General features: G+C 43.0%; 1 protein-coding gene across 1 annotated transcript in view; it reads right to left on the minus strand.

Annotated features, from left to right (window-relative positions):
* The window catches only part of SYNPR (synaptoporin), a 564,283-nt gene that overhangs the window by 276,465 nt on the left and 269,504 nt on the right, over nucleotides 1-18,314 (minus strand). The gene's annotated exons all lie outside the window — the stretch shown is intronic.

Raw genomic sequence — 18,314 nt, forward strand, 5'->3', positions numbered from 1 at the left:
TATTAATCAAGTAATCGTGCAAACAGGGACACCTGTGAAAAATACCAGGCAAAGGAGGGGTGCCCTGAGATTGGTGTCGGATCTGGAGGTCAGAGATACATCCCTGGTGAAAGCGCAAGGGATCCACACTGGAGGCAGACAGAGTAGCCTGTGCTGAGCCCAGTGGCAGGAAGGAGTGTGATGAGCAGGGGGCACTGGAAGGCCAATGTTGCTACCCCAGGGGGGTGAAGGGGGCTGAGGCTCTGGCTGAGGATGAAGAGGAGGATGGAGGCTGACAATGCAGGAACTTGTGGGTCACCATAGGGGATTTTCACTGTATGTCAAAAGAACAGGAAATCATTTGTGAGTATTAAGCAGGGAGACTAATAAAGTTAGATGGGCATTTTGGAAAAATCACTTTAGCTTCAATGTGAGTGCTGGTTTAGAGAGGGAGCCAGAGTAAATGCAGCAAGACTGGCAGGGAGGCTGCTTCACTTGTGTTAGAGCTTTCTGTAAAAACTGCGGGGGTGTCAACTCAGTCAAATCAGTCTGGGTCAGGGAAGGCATGGCCAGTGATTATTTATTTAGATCACGGGTGGGTTGATGGGTGAGAGGAGCTAGATCTCAAGAGAAGCTACGCATAGTCATTGTTCAGCCTTCAAGTTGGCGCCAGGGACATGCCATCTTATACTGCGTCCCGGGTCACTGTTCCACCATATGGCCATGTCACTCTCATTGCTTGCTTCTCTTTACTTTTTTTTCCTCTTCCCTCTACCTCCTGACCAATTTCCTTAGCATTTTTTCACTTACATTTGGGAGGGAGAGTTTCCTTTGCCTCACTAACTCACTATCGCCCATACTGATCAGAGTTTTAATGTCAGTTCGCCTATGCAATTATCTCCCTTGGATCAGGTGATGCTGTGAGCCAACCTTGCTGCTCAAATGAAAACATGGAGCAGTTTCCTCAGCAGAGGGCAATGGGTAGGTGTCCCAGATCTGGATTTGTAGCACACACTCCAGGGTTCTGACATGGACAGGGGAACTGTGGACAGTGTGAAAAGAAGCTCTGAAGTAGAAAAATCTGAGTGTGCATTTTGACTCTGCAACTTACTAGCTGTGTTACCTGGGATAAGATCTTTACAAATGCCAAGTCTACTTTCTCATAAAATAATACATTCCTTGTTGGGTTATTGTGAAGGTGGATGTTAATGTTGGTGAAGAACTCAGCACAACATCTGATACATGGGGAGCAATCCTATATAATAAGAGCTAATATGCAAATGATCATCATGCCCTTGCGCCCTAGCACCTGGGGCTGGGGGACCTGAGGCTGGGCTGGGAGACCTGAGGCTGCACCCCGCACCTGGCAGGGCTTGACAGGGGACCTGAGGCTGCACCCCCTGCATGGTGGGGCTTGGTGGGGGACCTGAGGCTGCACCCTCCACCCTGCAGGGCTTGATGGGGGTGGGGCTGGCTGGGGCTGGGTCTTGCACGATTTTGAGGTGCACACAGGTGGGCAGGGACTTGACTCTAGGTCCTGCAGTGTGCCCCAGACTCTGACAGGAGGGAAATGTTCATATACATTTTACTAATTTTCTTTCCTCTCTGACACTTCTATTATAGAGAAAGGGCAAATAGCAATATTAAAATATTTCCTCTAATTAATTTCCTTTAAATGTGCATTAATTTCATGCACCAGGCCACTAGTTAGTACATAATAGTCATAGAGAAGTAGATATTAGAGATGACTATCATCAGGGTCCTGGCAGGACACAGAATCTAATTAAATGGCACCAGAGATATCCATGAAAGTTTTACCTAGTGGGGCAGGGTTAGGAAACTCAACATGGATATTGAAGCACCCAGAAGCTAACCACACTTGGTCCTGGAAGGGCAAAGAGAGGAAATTATACATTGGATCGAGTGAGAGCTGAATTCTTGGAGCAGGGGCCATGTGACAGAAGCTGTGGTTGAAGGGAGGCAGCCATGGCTGGAAATCAGGCAAAGCAGGGAGGGAGTGGGGGAGAAGTTACCCAGATTCTAATCTCCAACCTGTGCCTCCCATTGCCTCAGCCAATCAGGAAACAGAGGCAGGGAGCCTGGGTGGTGGGATATGTAGGAATCAGCCTCCTAGGATATAGAGAAGGGCAGAGAATGAAATGAGGGGTGAACAAGTGCACCAGAAACAGCAGGACGATGATGATGATGAAGATTATGGTGATGATGGTGGTGATGAAGATGGTGATGATGGAAGCAAAATACTGGGAATCAGGTTTATTGATAACCTCTTCATCAAGATTGAATCAAAGCTGGGATTCTGAAAAAAAGAGTAGCATTCACAGACAGTTTTGTGATAATACATACTTTTTCCCATACCAGGATCTCACGATATCATGAAACATTTAGCCTATTATGCACAGTGTTAAGCCATCTGGAAAAAAAACTACACATTAAAAACCAAAAACTCCTTAGTCAATCTGGTACTTTGGAAATAAGAGAGTGGCACTTGAGTGTACGGAGGGGGGCATCAGTTTGGGTGTAGATGGCAAGCAGGGATTTGACAAACAACTCCATGTGGACTTATGGACAAGCACACAAGACCACCTTCCCAGAGGGGCTCTTGTATGCAGGCTAACAGCCGGAAGAAGTCCAAGGTTAACACAGTATTAATGGTGCTTGAGGTGTGGTCAGTGTGTGCATGAGAAAAATGTAGTCTCAGAAGTGCTTTTACCCAGTTTGCTCTCACATTTTGGTCACCGTCCTTCTTCCTACTCAGCCAAAATGAAATAGTGGGTAACAGAGGGAAGTTCTAAGAGGCTTGCCTTGGCTAGTGTGCCTTGTGCTTTTTTCTGCAGCAGCTCCATGAATTCTGTTTTGGGGAGTCCTAGGACTTCTTGAAATTATGCAAAAATTGTCATGTATGTGTGCCTTTTCCCAGTTGAAAAAACTGCTGGATTCTCTGTGTCTTAAAGCCCCTGTAAGAGTCGTTGCCGTAGGCAACTGCCAGCAGGTTGGCCATGATATTGCCATTTTGGGGAGAACCTCCAGCCTCACCCCAAGAGGAGCAGTGTGTGTGGGCCTTCCATTTCTCACAATAAATATGATTGTTAAAATCTGTGCATTGAATAATAGGTACTGTATCAGGTCTTTGATAAATTCTTATTTTTATTCTCAACAACCATTAGAAATAGGAGATGTCATTATTTATAAACTAGAAGCCCGATGCATGAAATTCATGCGATGGTAGGCCTTTGCAGTCCTGGCTGCTGGAGCCCTTGCAGCCCCAGCTGCCTCATGGCCCTGTGACCTCACCCCCTGCTCACACCTGCCTTGCCCTGGTTTTGCTTGGGTCTGCCACCGCACACCCCCGGTTCCCTAGTTCTGCGGAGCACCCCAATTGATCACCCACAAAGGGTGGCCTAGGCCTTCCTCTTTGGGGAGATCACAGAGCCCCCTGATGGATCGCCCCGCCAGCTGCCCCCTGGTGGTCAGTGCATGTCATAGCAACTAGTCGTTCCTGGTTGTTCCGCCATTGGGGTCAATTTGCATATTACCTTTTTATTATATAGGATGATAAAAATGAAGTTTTAATAAGGTTAAAAATTACTTGACCCAAATCTCATGGCTAATAAATGAATGAGCCTAGATTCAAATGTAAGGCAGTAGGGTTTCAACCTTGAGGCTCTTTGATTACATCAAGTTGCTTCCTCCTGCATTGTTTCATCACGAAAATTAGAGCTGCACTTCTTGTTTCCCAAGTAGAGGCCCGACTCTATAGAAAGCCTGTGAGAAATCTTACCAGCGTTTTCTACCCCAAACTAACCTCTTCCTTCTCTCCATATCCTCAAAGTGGATTTCACCTCTACATTAACACCTCTGATCATTTGTTTTGTATTTATAGTTAGCTATGATTTATCTTTTCTTCACATTAACTTGTGAAAATTATAATAACAACAATAACAAGTAGCATTCGTTAAAACCTCCTAAGTGCCAGGCATTGCTATGCACTTCACTTGCCCAGCTCATTCAGTTCTTAGAATACTCTTTTGGTGGCATTATTATTATTCGTGCTGTGCACATGCCAACACAGACTAGATCAGGGCTTGAGCACATAGCTAATAAGACTTGGGACTCAAAAAAAGTTTTGTTTTCAATGTAAATGAAAAATATGCATTTCTCAATGCTATGAAAAATAAAGTTTAGTTAATTTCAAGTTCGTTAGTTTGTTGAAATTTCAAAATGTGGTTAAAAATAAGCTGTTATTTTGCTTTAAAAAATAAAGGCCTTAGGATTCAAGCAACAGTCTTTCTGACTCCAACATTCAAGGTTTCAACCATTATCTCCTCTGCAGGGACTAGCATCTTCCTCTCAGGGTTTAGCCTCATGCTAAGGAGATGTTTATGGAACTGGATGTTTGTTGAATACTTCCACCAGGCAAGAATAGCCCTTAAACCCAGGATCGAGAGTGTAATATCCCCCGGGGAAAGTTGAGTGTATACCTGGCCGTGGGAATATATAGTGCCCAGTGCTCCGTCCCTGCTTCCCCAGGACATTGAGAATGATCGGAATTCCCCAAAAGAGGGTGTTATGCCACTAAAGGAGGAGATGCAAAGAGGAAAAGTTTGTTTTACACCCAGTGGGCCCTCATTTGAATATACGATGGTTTATGAATTCATTGTCCTGTTGATGGATATTTGGGTTATTTCCAGTTTGGGACCATTATAAATAAAGTGGCGACAGACATTTTTCTACAAGTATTTCTGTGTATGTACCTGTTTCTCGGGTATTTATGTGGGAGTGGGATTCCCGAGTCATAGGGTAGATTATGTTTAATTTTCTTAGAAGCTACCCCATACTTTTCCAAAGGAATTGTTTCCTTTTACACTCCCACCAGTAATGTATGACAGTTCCAGTTCTTCCACAACCTCACCCACACTTGGCACAGCCCAGTCTTCCTAAGCTTTATTTATTCTGTGCCACAGTGTGGTCGTCATTTGCAGATCCTTGATGACCGATGCTACTGAGCGACTTTTCATATGCTTCCTAGCTGTTTGCTTGTCCTCTTCGGAAGACGCTCCATCAATGAGAAGAACAAATGACAAATACACAAAAAGCATGAACAAACTGCAAAACCAACATGTTGAATGAAAAAGGCAGACAGAAAAAAATAATGTCTGTGCTGTATGATTCCACTTATCTGGAGTTCAAGAACAGGAAAAAATACTCCATGGCGATGGAAGTTGAGAGAGAGGTTACCCTCTGGAAGGGACAGTGACCGTGAAGCAGCGTGAGGGCACTTTCGGGGATAATAAAAGTGTTTTTATATCTTGATCTGGGAGGGGTCACATACATAAACAAGTTTTACTGCAATACAGTTTATTCAAGAAAGTTTATTAAAACTTTTGCCAAATAAATTCATTTGAAGAATGAAGTTCAGGAAGCTTGGCTCACCTTAGTTTGAGGCCACTATCAAGGAAGGCATTGATGGCACGCCCCCACCAACACCGCCGTGGTCCCCCAGCTAAGAGATAAAACACCGTTCCACTCAGTGCTCGCATCTTATCTTTGAGTACTTTCTCCCACCAGGCAAGAATAGCCCTTACTCTCAGGAGCCGGCTTCTCCAACTAAGTATGTCTTCAATTCTATTAGCAAAGATGCTCCTTTCCTCTCCAATGAAAACTTAAGAGGAATAATTTAGTTTACTGAGTTCTTCCTCAATTTTGTTGCCACAAATTCTGTTGAATAAACTACATAGTTGGGCTCCGGGCACTGGGATAACTTGTATTGATTTTTTCTCAAGGCCTAATCTAATTGTTATTCTATAGTCTGCTCTGTCCTTCTCCTACAGTAAAAGGATTCCAGAAACTTACTCTCTTTGCTGCTGAGACCGCGTACTGGCCATCTAGCTTTAGCTGGTAGTGCCATTGCAGCCACTGACACTACCCTTCCCAGCCCCTCATTGTTTTCTTGGTTGATCTTGCCCGGCTGGTGCAAAAGAACAAGACCTACTTAGATAGCTAGATACTCTTTTCCCAACCATAACTGTAAACAGGAAATATGAGGTTGTCTGACATAAATTTTGTACTTCACCTTTGTATTTTACCATTTAATTAATCTCTGCTATGCTGTTGATATAGTTCAGGTTGTTTTTTAATTTAAAAAATTATGGTCAAATATTTACCATATTGATCATTTCAAAGTGTACAATTAAGTGGCATTAAGTACATTCATGTTGTTGTGCAACCATCACCACCATCCATCTCTGAATCCATTAAACAATAATTGCTTATTTCCCCGTCTCCCCTTCGTATGTATATAACCATCTTTTGTTTATTCAATCATTGATGGACACTTGAGTTACTTCTACCTTTTGGCAATTGTGAATAGTGCTGCTATGGACATGGATGTACAAGTATCTGTTTGAATCCTTGCTTTCAGTTCTTTTGGATATATAGTATAGCCAGAAGTAAAATTTCTGGAGCATATGGTAATTCTATTTTTAATTTTTTTGAGAATCCACCATAATGTTTTCCATAGCAGCTACACCATTTTACATTTTCACCTACAGTGTATAAAGATTTCTATTTCTCACATCCCTGCCAACACTTCTTTTCTTTCTTTCCTTTTTTTTAATAGTAGCAATTGAACTGAGATGATAACTCATTTCTGTTTTGGTTTGCACTTCCCTAATGATGAGTGATGTTGCATATCTCTTCATGTTCTTCATGTGTCATTAGTCATTTGTGTGTTTTCTTTGGAGAAATGTTTATTCCAGTTCTTTGCTCATTTTTTAATCAGATTTTTTTTTATTTTAGATGTTTTTTATATATCCTAGGAAAGTTGTGTTTTGTAACATTATCTAATTTAATCTTCATATTCATATGGAATAGAAGAATCATTAACTCAACTTTACAGCTGAGGGCCCTGCAATACACAGAGAAATTAATTTGCAATTAATTTCCTAAACAAGTATTTATTGAGCACTCACTATGAGTCTGACACCATTGAAAGCAATGAGGACACACAGTGAAAATAACTGACAAAGATCCCTACCCACCTACAGCATACATTCTAGTAGAAAAACACAAGTACACCAAATACAGAATACCTAATGCTTAGAGAGCTTCCTTTAACCATTTTTAAAAGAGTAGATCAGCTGGCAACAAATTCTCTTAGCAGGGATGCGAAGGGTAACTCACTGCTACCAGGTGTGGGTAGAAGGCCAGGCTCCCCACATGGTCTCAGCTAACAAGATGGCAGGCAGCAGGATTCATTGCCACCCTTGGAGGATGAAAATCCTGACCTCCTTCTCAGCCTTCTCTGTCAACACCCTTATGTGGGGCCCTTCATTCCTGTCTGGAGAGGATGAGGTCTAGGCTAATCACTTGATCTTGGCTGATGTGGGTGGAGGTGGGCACAGTTGTTTGTAATAGAGTTGAGCTGTAGCAGAGTAGTTATTTTCTAAATTCTCTGTTCTGCCAGGCTGTCCCTTTCCTGTTCCTTGTTTAATGTCCAGAATTTGCAGTTGTACTTTACAACAGAATTAGGAAAAATATGTCTACTTCATCAGAAGTGGAAATCCCTGGAAAATTTTAGGAATATTAACTTACTTAAATTCTTGCAATATGGCTTCTGTTAGGATGGCGAGTAGGTCAATGCAGTATCTGTCTCCCCTCATGATCACATCAAAATTACAACTACATTACAGAGCACGCATCATTGAGAACCCCCTCAAGTCCAGCTGAACAGAAGTTCTATAATGAGAGTATACAGCAGAAGCCACATTGAGCCAAAAAGTACAGGAAATAAATACATATAAATAAGAACGTACTTGCAATAGTTTCATGAATAGGCTCGGAGAGCTTGAGTAACTTGCTCAAGAGCCTGTTTTCTGACCTGATACCATCCAGCTCACATGACCTCACTGTGTTTCTTTGCCAATGAGAGTCCCTCTCTGCGTTTATGGAACTGCACTGCATTCCTGTCCCTGTCCCAGTTGCCTTCACCTACTGTGCAGTCAGGTGTTCATTTATTTATTCTCTCTAATGAGTTTCATATCTACCCTTTGCTAACCCTTTTCTGATGTCCGTGCTGCTGTGGCCTCACAATGGTCTGCATTAGAACGATCTTGTTTTAATAACGGGACTTTGCTATTAACCCCCTGTGCTGACAGCCAGCCCATGGGCAAAGAATCAGGCTTCAGGGAAAAAGGGTTCATTCATAGCAGGATTTGACCCTCTGATGTTACATATTTTTTGCACCATCTTTGTTTGTTTGTCTGTTGTTAATCGGACAGTTCCTTTGGATTTGTTGCCCAGAAGCCAGTAGGCAGTGGGGCCCAAGCCTTTGGAAAACCCAGCCCTTGTCCTCTCCTTGGCTGGGCACCAGCAACACCACTTGGAAAGACTGTGGCTTTGTCATGAGCCCACCCAGGGAGGGTGTCAGCAGCTGGCCTAATGCATTTAACTGCCTGCGATGTAGTAAAAATTACATTCCTGAATAAGAGGACTTCGCATTTTGTTGGCTTGGGCTTTGATTATCTTATAATGCAATGCGGGGAGAGAGAACCTCTCATTTTCCAGTGATGACTGTCATTATGGAGACCTTTCTTGACACTTATTTGAGAGGGGGAAACTGGTTTGGGGGCTCCCTGGAGTAGTCTGGTGCCTCACTCATGAATAAAACATGTCATGTAATTGCAGTGACGCAGCCAACACACACACATATGTAAAATTGATGCTTATTATCTTGTCAATTAACACAGAAAATTAAGCAAGATTGCAGGCTTTGTTATGGTTAGTAGTCCATCACTCACTAAGAGGGTCTGGAATCTCTCTTGTTAATCCCCGGGTCTGAATTTAGAATTTTAATGTCCACGGGGTGAAGAAATCAGGCGACAATGCTGAGCTTCATGAAATATGCTCAGAGGCTTGGCAGAGAGATGGGAGAAATTGTTTACCCTGACAATGAAATGCTCCGTGCATTTTCCCCAGAAATGGTAGCTTCTGATGAAAACACTTGCTTTCAAAGTCCTCAGTTTAACTATTTATAGTCAAACTTCTCATTTATTTATTTATTTATTTATTTATTTTAGGATTATATCAAATAGCAGTTTTTTTTTAATTGCTTAAAGTATTACAAAGGGTATTACATATGTGTCCATTTTATCCCCCCGCCCTAGACAGTCCCCTAGCCTCCTCTATCCCCCAGTGTCTTATGTCCATTGGTTATGCTTATATGCATGCATACAAGTCCTTTCGTTGATCTCTTACCCCCCTACCTCCTGCCCCCCAACCCTCCCCGGCCTTCCCGCTGCAGTTTGACAATCTGTTTGAGGCAGCTCTGCCTCTGTATCTATTATTGTTCAAAAGTTTATAATGGTCTCTATTGTCCATGAATGAGTGAGATCATGTGGTATTTTTCCTTTATTGACTGGCTTATTTCACTTAGCATAATGCTCTCCAGTTCCATCCATGACGTTGCAAATGGTAAGAGTTCCTTCCTTTTCAGAGCAGCATAGTATTCCATCGTGTAGATGTACCACAGTTTTCTAATCCATTCATCTCCTGATGGGCACCTGTTTCCAGATCTTAGCTATGGTGAATTGTGCTGCTATGAACATAGGGGTGCATATATCCTTTCTGATTGGTGTTTCTGGTTTCTTGGGATATATTCCTAGAAGTGGGATCACAGGGTCAAATGGGAGTTCCATTTTCAGTTTTTTAAGGAAACTCTATACTGTCTTCCATAGTGGCTGCACCAGTCTGCATTCCCACTAGCAGTGCACAAGTGTTCCTTTTTCTCCACATCCTCTCCAGCACTTGTCGTTTGTTGATTTGTTGATGATAGCCAGTCTGACAGGTGTGAGGTGGTACCTCATTGCTGTTTTGATTTAAGCTACTAGACTTAATACATGAATTTGGCAATGTAGCAGGATACAAAATTAACCCCAAGAAATCTGAGGCATTTCTATACACCAATAGTGAACTTTCAGAAAGAGAGATTATAAAAACAATCCCATTTACCATCGCACCAAAAAAATTAAGCTACCTAGGAATAAACTTAACTAAAGAGGTAAAAGACCTCTACTCAGAAAACTACAGGACGTTGAAAAAAGATATAGAGGAAGACATAAACTGATGGAAGAACATACCGTGTTCATGGATTGGTAGAATCAACATCATTAAAATGTCCATACTACCCAAAGCAATCTATAAATTCAACGCACTTCCCATTAAAATACCAACAGCATACTTCAGAGATCTAGAACGAACTCTCCAAAAATTCATCTGGAATAAAAAAAGACCCCGAATAGCTGCAGCAATGTTGAAAAAGAACAAAGTAGGTGGGATCTCAATACCAGATATCAAGATGTATTACAAAGCCACTGTTCTCAAAACTGCACAAGAATAGGCATATAGATCAATGGAATAGAATAGAGAGCCCAGAAATCGGCCCGAACCAATATGCTCAATTAATATTTGACAAAGGAGGCAAGAACATACAATGGAGCCAAGATAGTTTCTTCAATAAATGGTGTTGGGAAAATTGGACAGATATATGCAAGAAAATGAAACTAGACCACCAACTTACACCATACACAAAAATAAACTCAAAATGGATAAAGGACTTAAATGTACGACAGGAAACCATAAAAATTCTAGAAGAATCCAAAGGCAACAAAATCTCAGACATATGCCGAAGCAATTTCTTCACTGATACAACTCCCAGGGCACTTGAAACGAAAGAGAAAATGAACAAATGGGACTCCATCAAAATAAAAAGCTTCTGCACAGCAAAAGAAACCATCAACAAAACAACGAGAAAACCCACTGTGTGGGAAAATATATTTGTCAATGACATATCTGATAAGGGCCTAATCTCCAAAATTTATAGGGAACTCATACAACTTAACAAAAGGAAGATAAACAATCCAATCAAAAAATGGGCAAAGGACCTAAATAGACACCTTTCAAAAGAGGACATTCAGAAAGCCAAGAGACATATGAAAACATGCTCAAAGTCACTAATCATTCTCATTTATTTTTGAATAAATAACATATTCTCAGGGTTTAAACCATACATCTAATAGGCAAATGGTGAAAATTTTTTTCCTAATCCTGGGCCCCATCTGCCCAGTTCCTTCCTTTCCCCAATTATAACCACCTTGGTCTGAATGAGTTATAAAGTCTGATTTTTTTTTCTTAAGAAAATGGCAGGCACAGTTTTCACATAGCATTAAGGTGGTCGTAAGTCCTAGAGCACCCGGCACAGAATAAATGAAGACAAAGTCCTAACCATCGCACCAGGCACCCAGGGGAGGCGTGAGTGATGGGTTCCCTCCCTCTCTCTCTACTGCGGATCTTTCAGGAGCTGTGTGCCTGCTGTCTGATTTCTGATGAGCCACTTTCTGTGTTTCTGAGACAGGGCAAGTCCCAGCCCTGCTAAGTTCCATCATTGGGAGTGTTTTGAGCACCAGCTATTGTCCTGGTGGAGTTCTTGGATGTCTCCTCCTCCCCTTGCTGCTGTTTCCTTTACACTCATCCGCCAGGGAAAGGAGCGTCCAGCCTCCACTCAGACCTTGATGTTTCTCGTTTATGTCTCCAGTACCTGACTTCCAGACCCTGTGCTGGTGTCAGAGTGGAAACTAATCTGCACTAAAGAAGTAAGAACCCTGTCACCTAAGTGTCCGCTGGTGTTCCCATGGTGGAGGGAATGGGATTTAACCTGGAGAGGCTTGGAGTCCCAGAATACTAGCAAGATCTATTTTTATTTTTACCACTTCTGTTTTTCTCTATTTGGAGCACATTCTCACCATAGCGTGCATATGGGGTTTAAAAATATTGTGTTGGTAAAATTGGCTTTGTAAAACGTCAGACAGCCTGCAATTTGTCTTCCTAGTGGCATGTTTGGAATTGGACAGAAACAAAGATAACCAAGTTGTAAACAGAAAGATCCAATCTGGAGCCCAGCAGAGATATTAACACACAAAAGAATCTATTTGGAGGATTCTAGCTTCCCCAACAAAATGTTCTTCCGCCTGAGCTCTGACTTAGGGAAATGGGGCATCAAAGTTGCCTTGAGCTCCTCAGCACCTGTCACGAAGACAAATTGTTACATGGCACATCTGTTGGAGCAAATCCCACTTCCAATTTATAATTAGTTAAACCCTTTGTAGGTTTCAGGGAGCACAAACGACCTCAAATAACATCCAAAGGAAAATTAGCTGAGACATCAGTTGCCTCCACCTGACTATCATTGACCCTATTCACTTATCCGCAAGAATTCTTGTCTCTTTCATATACTCTGTGATTTCTTCTTTCAAATATCCAATTTAGAACAAGTGTTACTTTTGGAAGAAACACAGGAGAACACATTTTGGAACCACTTCTTAGTTGCATGAGTTAGAACAGATTCTTGCCTTTTATATGTGTCCATCCACCCATCCACCCATTCAGAGAGTCATTCGTGATTGATGTTCAATAACCAACAGCGACTGGGTGCCAGTTATGTCCCAGGCACCGTGCCAAGGGCTGAGGGGCATGGATAGGGTCCTCACCTCATGATGCTTACATTTTAGTAGGGGAGATAGACAATAAACAAACGCAGTGACTGGTTGTCATAAGGAAATCAGACACGACATTATGAAGGAGCATGGGCTGACAAGTTTAGGTTGGGAGCGTGTTGATGCTGAGGTTTCGGGGACGGTCTCCCAGTGACATCTGAGCTGATTCCAAAATAATTAGAGTCCTTCACAGTCATGCGAAGTGCTGGGGGAAGAGCACGCAGTGGAAAAGGAAGCCCTTGGGGCTGGAGAAGAGAGGCCAGAAGCTGAAGGGTGGCCTTATCTGCCACACTTGGTGGGTTGAGTGTATCCTGCAGGCAAAGGGGAGCTATGGAAAAGTTTCAGAAAGTAGAGGCTGGATTATGGTGGAAAACGGGCTAGGTTGGAGACTGTTGAAAGAGTGTAGCTTGATTCTTTATATAGGAATAATAAATAAAAAATTTAAACCAGGGATTATGGGAGAGCGGGGGAGGGGGGGGGGAGAATAAGGGAATGGATTTTACACCCTCCAGGGAGACTAGAGGATGTGTGGATGCCCCTTCTGAAGTGATAAAATGACCCTCTGGTGGTTGGCTTGGCTAACTGTGGAATTGTTAGAGGGTCTCTGCCATTTCCAGAAGCAGGGAAAACAGGAGGAATAGAAGGCATGGTGAGAGATAGGGAAGTGAGGGGTAGAAGGAGGGTGGGCAAGTCAGGCAGAAAGGCCTCAGGGTCTTTCATGGAGACAGTAGACTAAAAACCTTATACAGTTCCTCCTGATCCATGTAGGAGGCTTGGCCTGGAGACAGGTTTCAGAACACATTCAGAATTTATTCACATGACTCTCATTTATTTCCCACCATCACACTATAAAGTGACTACTATTATTATTCTTAATAAAAAAAGAAAGGAAACCAAGACGTAGACGGGTTAAATTAGTTTCCCGATTTCACAGATAGAACTGTGGTGGAGCTGCGATTCAAACCCACATAGTCTGACCCCAAAGTCAGTTTTCTTCGCCACAGTGCCCCATGCCTCTGATCTTTGCCAAGTTCACTTAACTTCTCTGTGCCTCAGTTTCCTCCTCTATAAATTAGGATAATGCTACCTAGCTCATATGCATTTGTTCAAGGATAAAGCTCTTGATACTACCAGTCAGCCACTATGAAGAGCAGTAAAAGGTACTTCTGTACACGGCAGTTGGGGGTACAGTTGATAGAACCTCTGAGGAAGCAGTTGGCAATGTCTATGAAAATTAAGAACATATATCCTTTGACCCAAGAAAGCCAGGGATATGCTTGCTAACGTGCTCGGAGGTGTGTGTTCAGGAATATTCATTGCTGCGATATGTGTCGGAGCAGAAGATTGATTCAGCAGCCTGTGTGTCCTGCAGTAGGTATTGACTAGAGGAGCTGTTAGGAAACTTAGCAATAGGGGCCAGAGAGTAAACATTTTAGGGTTTGCAGATCACATGGTCTCTGACCCTGTGCTGAGAAAGCAGCCATAGGCAATATGAGCAGTTGGTTTGCCCTGCATCACTGGTTCCGTCTCTCCTTCCCTTTTCCACACAAGGGACTTTCCTGATTCTTTGTTCCCCATGGAAAACTCCAAATTGGAAGAAAGAAATAGACTTTTAAGTGAATTCTTAAGCCCCTTGTTAGGATGTACCTCGCCCTGCCTTTGTCTCTCCAGGGACCCAGAAATCCCCTCCGGGGATAACACAACTTCCTATTTATTCTTTTTATTCTTGGTTTCCCAACAAAGGAAGACTGCTAAATGCATATTAGGGGGTGGGGGGTGGGGAGGGAAGGTGCCTATTGATGGCAAAGAGAACTGGTTAGAACAGCCGTGGGCAAACTACGGCCCTTTTGAAATGAATAAAACTAAAAAAAAAAAAGACCGTACCCTTTTATGTAATGATGTTTACTTTGAATTTATATTAGTTCACACAAACACTCCATCCATGCTTTTGTTCCGGCCCTCCGGTCCAGTTTAAGAACCCATTGTGGCCCTCGAGTCAAAAAGTTTGCCCACCCCTGGCTTAGAACCAGGGGGAGAATTTTCTGGAGTCTAAGCTTGGCTCATATTCACTAAACCACACCTTTGACCTGGAGTCAAACCCTGCATGTGTGTCGTGTGTCATGGAGAACTGGGCCCCATAATGGCCCAGGTCAACCATGGGTAACCCCTCAGTGCATGTGAATCAATGAGAGAGTAAAGGCCAGCGTTGAAAACAAGTGAAGTTCAGGGGAACGGCACAGAATGGAACCTGGTGGAAGAGTGTGTCCCAGGTGGTAAAGGTGAGGCTTGTGGAAGTCTGAGTTACTGTCTGTGTGCGCCGAGGCACGTTCTAATGCATTTATTGTCGGGAGTGCCCAGAACCCTCAGAACCTGTGGGTTGTAGGATACATTGCAAAGAGATGACCCCAGCCCTGTTAATTGCCTGTTGCTTCTGTAAGACAAATATTCCCCCCTCTAGGTATCCTCTATCGGATAGAGTCTATCCCATCACTCCTTTTACAGCCTCCACAGATGGTCAATATCGGAAAGCAGATGGGGGTGGTGGATAATGGGATGCTCTTGACCATGATGCACAGGTGTGGGCTTTAGGTATGCCTGTACTCTGACCTGCAGATGGTGCAGTCTGGAACAGGGTGACCAAAAAGAGTCCACTGGAAATGAGTCAGGAGGGCCAAGAGGTGCGGGCCCCACAGGGCAGGCAGGCCTTTCTGTGTTGGTTCCCTGGGGCCATTTGGAAACATTCTGGAAACTCTTCAAAGCAGAGCTAAGATTCCTTTTCCTCTCTTGCGCACCAATATGTTACATCACCTATATTACAATAGTTTGCATGTTTTATGAACAAATCTGCAATACAATACCTTGTATATTGTATCACATTGTATTTGTTCAAGAAATATTTATTGAATACCCAGTATATTCCAGGTGCTGGGGATGCAGGCAGGTGCAATCTGATAAAGTCCTGGCCCTTCATGGGATTTATGTTCAAGAGGGAGAGATATAAAGGACAAGCAAACAAATGAATACACAAGGTAACTTAGGTCTGTATGTGCTCTCACCCACGGGACATAAGAACAGTGAGGCAATAGTGTTTATCCGGCCGCTTCTCCAGCCTTGTGCTGGCTGAACGAATGCTTGGTATTCAGGGGTCCCACCTGTAACAATGCATTTTCATTTGCTAGAGCACTTTAGCAGGGAATGCCATAAACTACCCGACCGGGAGCATCGCCCAAGTTGACATCTCAATACAAGATTGACATCTCAATACAAGGCCATTGAAAGGCCATCAATTACCACACTTAGTGCTATAGGCTGGATCATTTTCTCACAGAATAGTTAATACTATAGACAGGAATCACTATTAATTCTGATTGTCGTTTTCAGTTACTGAGCACTCTGACAAGACAAATTGGCGAAGAAACTTACATTATATTATTTTATCCTTTACTCCTGGGGTAGTGTGGCAGGCAGAATCATGCCCCTCCCCCACCCTCTGCCCTAAGATGCCCACATTCTAACCCCTAGCACCTATGGGTATGCTAGGTTACATGGCAAAGGGGAACTAAGAATGCTGGTGGAATAAGGTTGCTAATCATTTAACCTGAAAGTCAGATTATCCCGGATTATTCAAGCTGGTCCAATGCAAACAGAAAGGTCCTTAAAAGTGGAAAAGGGAGGTGGGAGAGGAGGTCAGAGTGACGCAATGTCAGAAGAACTTGACCTGCTGCTACTGGCTTTGAAGATGGAGAAAGAGGCCACAAGCCAAGGAATACAGATGGAAATGACAAGGAAATGGATTCTGCACTGGAGCCTCCAGATTGAGCATAGCCCTGCCCACTCCCGGATTTTAGCCCAGCGAGGCCTATGTTAGACTTCCATCCTACAGAATTGTAAGACAATAAATCTGTGTTGGTTAAGCCGCTAAGTGGTTTGTTTTGTTTTGTCTGTGCTGATAAATGCGATCCTCCTGGGTGCATGTGGCACCATGCTGCCAAGGCCTGTGGAAGCACAGGCCATTACTAACTGAAATTTTAATAGAAGGTCTAAGAGCTCCCAGAGAGCCAGGTTAACAGGACTTCTAAGAAGGGCACTAATTCTCAGAGCAACGTGTCCGCTGTGGAATGTATCGCATTCTAGAAGTAATAGGACAGTAGAGGTCAGTCAGAACAGTCTCGAATGCCTGAAAAGACCAAAGCAGAAAATACCCAGGAAAAATGTCAGTTCACAGGAAAGAGGAAAATATTTGAAATAAGAAAAACTTTTGAGTTTTCCTTTTGCTTTTCTTGTGTTGACCTAAGTGTCCTGAGAGCAGGTAGCATGTCACATGGGATTGTTTCTAGTAAGGAGGGGGATGACTTCAAGTTCACATGAGCCAGTAACTTGTTCACAGCACGAGCCAGTTAGACCCTCTTAAGCCACAGGATGCCAGGTAATCAAAACATGAATAAAAAAGCACAGGCCCAGAGACAACCCTTTTCTTAGCCACCGGGAAACCCGTTAGACTGATTCTGACCTCCTCCAAGTGTCTTGTTCAATGACCCGGGGTACAGATTGTGGGGACTGCCTGTTAAGTGAAAATTCTCAGCCAGACTTGAATATTTTCACAGAAACACAGGGTTCCCAGGAAGCCTCCTTAGCTTTTATGCCCAGTGTACCTGGAAGCAGGCTTCCGTGGGCCTGGAGGAGCTGGGGCCAGGCCTGCAATTACTGGCTGCCAGCCTACAGGTTTTGAAGAGCATTCAGCCGAGTCCTCAAACTCAGTGAAGCCTCAGGCTCTGAGTCAAACAAGTTAAGAAATCACTCTTAGTTCAACTGGACCTTTAGCAGTCTTAATAACGTCTTCAGTGAATTGGGTCTGATTTTGTTGGCAAATTATTCTGAAAAAAAATCTATCCTTCTAACTCTTAGGGACTCAGTGTCCCTATGGAAAGTCAAATCAAATGAAGAACTTGATAGTCTGGGTCTCTGTTGACTATGCCAGTGGCACAGGCAGAGCACACCCGGGTTAAATGGCGCAGAGCAGAAGGGTAGCACTGTTGAGGCTTTAGCAAGGTGGTTTAGAGCAAGGAGTTTTAGATGCAAAAAGAACTGGATTTGAATGTGGGGTCAATCCACATCCAGCTCTAACCTTGAGCTAACAGGTTACCTAATCTTTATGGATCTTAGTTTTCTCATCTGCTCAATGGGCATGAAGACATTATTTTATCTTGCATTTCCTGTGAGCATTAAATAGGAAAAGAGAGAGAACCGTGATGCATAACCGTGATAGAACATCTGTGCAGAGTAGATGCTTGGTAGGTAGGAGCAATTTGAACTATTTTTATTAGTGGAGGTGATCACAAAGATTTTTTTCATGCTCTAACTTCTCTGAATTTTGGTTTTCTAAACTCTTATTTAGGACTAATGCTAATACCTATCTCATATTGCTGTTGTGATTGAATGCAAAGTACTCAGTGACAGGTGCATTGTAAGTGCTCAAAAATGTTAGTTATTACTTTATAGTTATAAAAATTGCTATTTGGGGCAGCTAGATAAAATCACATGGCATATTGAGGATAAAGTCATATATATACTATGTTGACTGGGAGTTAGTGGAAAAAATCTCTTAGGGCTAAAAACTAAAAGGGACTTAAGTTCTAGTCTTTTTGTTGGATTGAATTGGTGAAGCTATTTCCCATAGCCCAAACTCAATGTGCTAGACACTGTTGGTGTCCCATACACATCTGCTGGATTCCCTTTTGCATCCTGACTCGGTGACTTCCAAATGCTACT

This window comes from Myotis daubentonii, chromosome 14 (assembly GCF_963259705.1).
Source record: "Myotis daubentonii chromosome 14, mMyoDau2.1, whole genome shotgun sequence".
Taxonomy (NCBI): Eukaryota; Metazoa; Chordata; class Mammalia; order Chiroptera; family Vespertilionidae; genus Myotis; species Myotis daubentonii.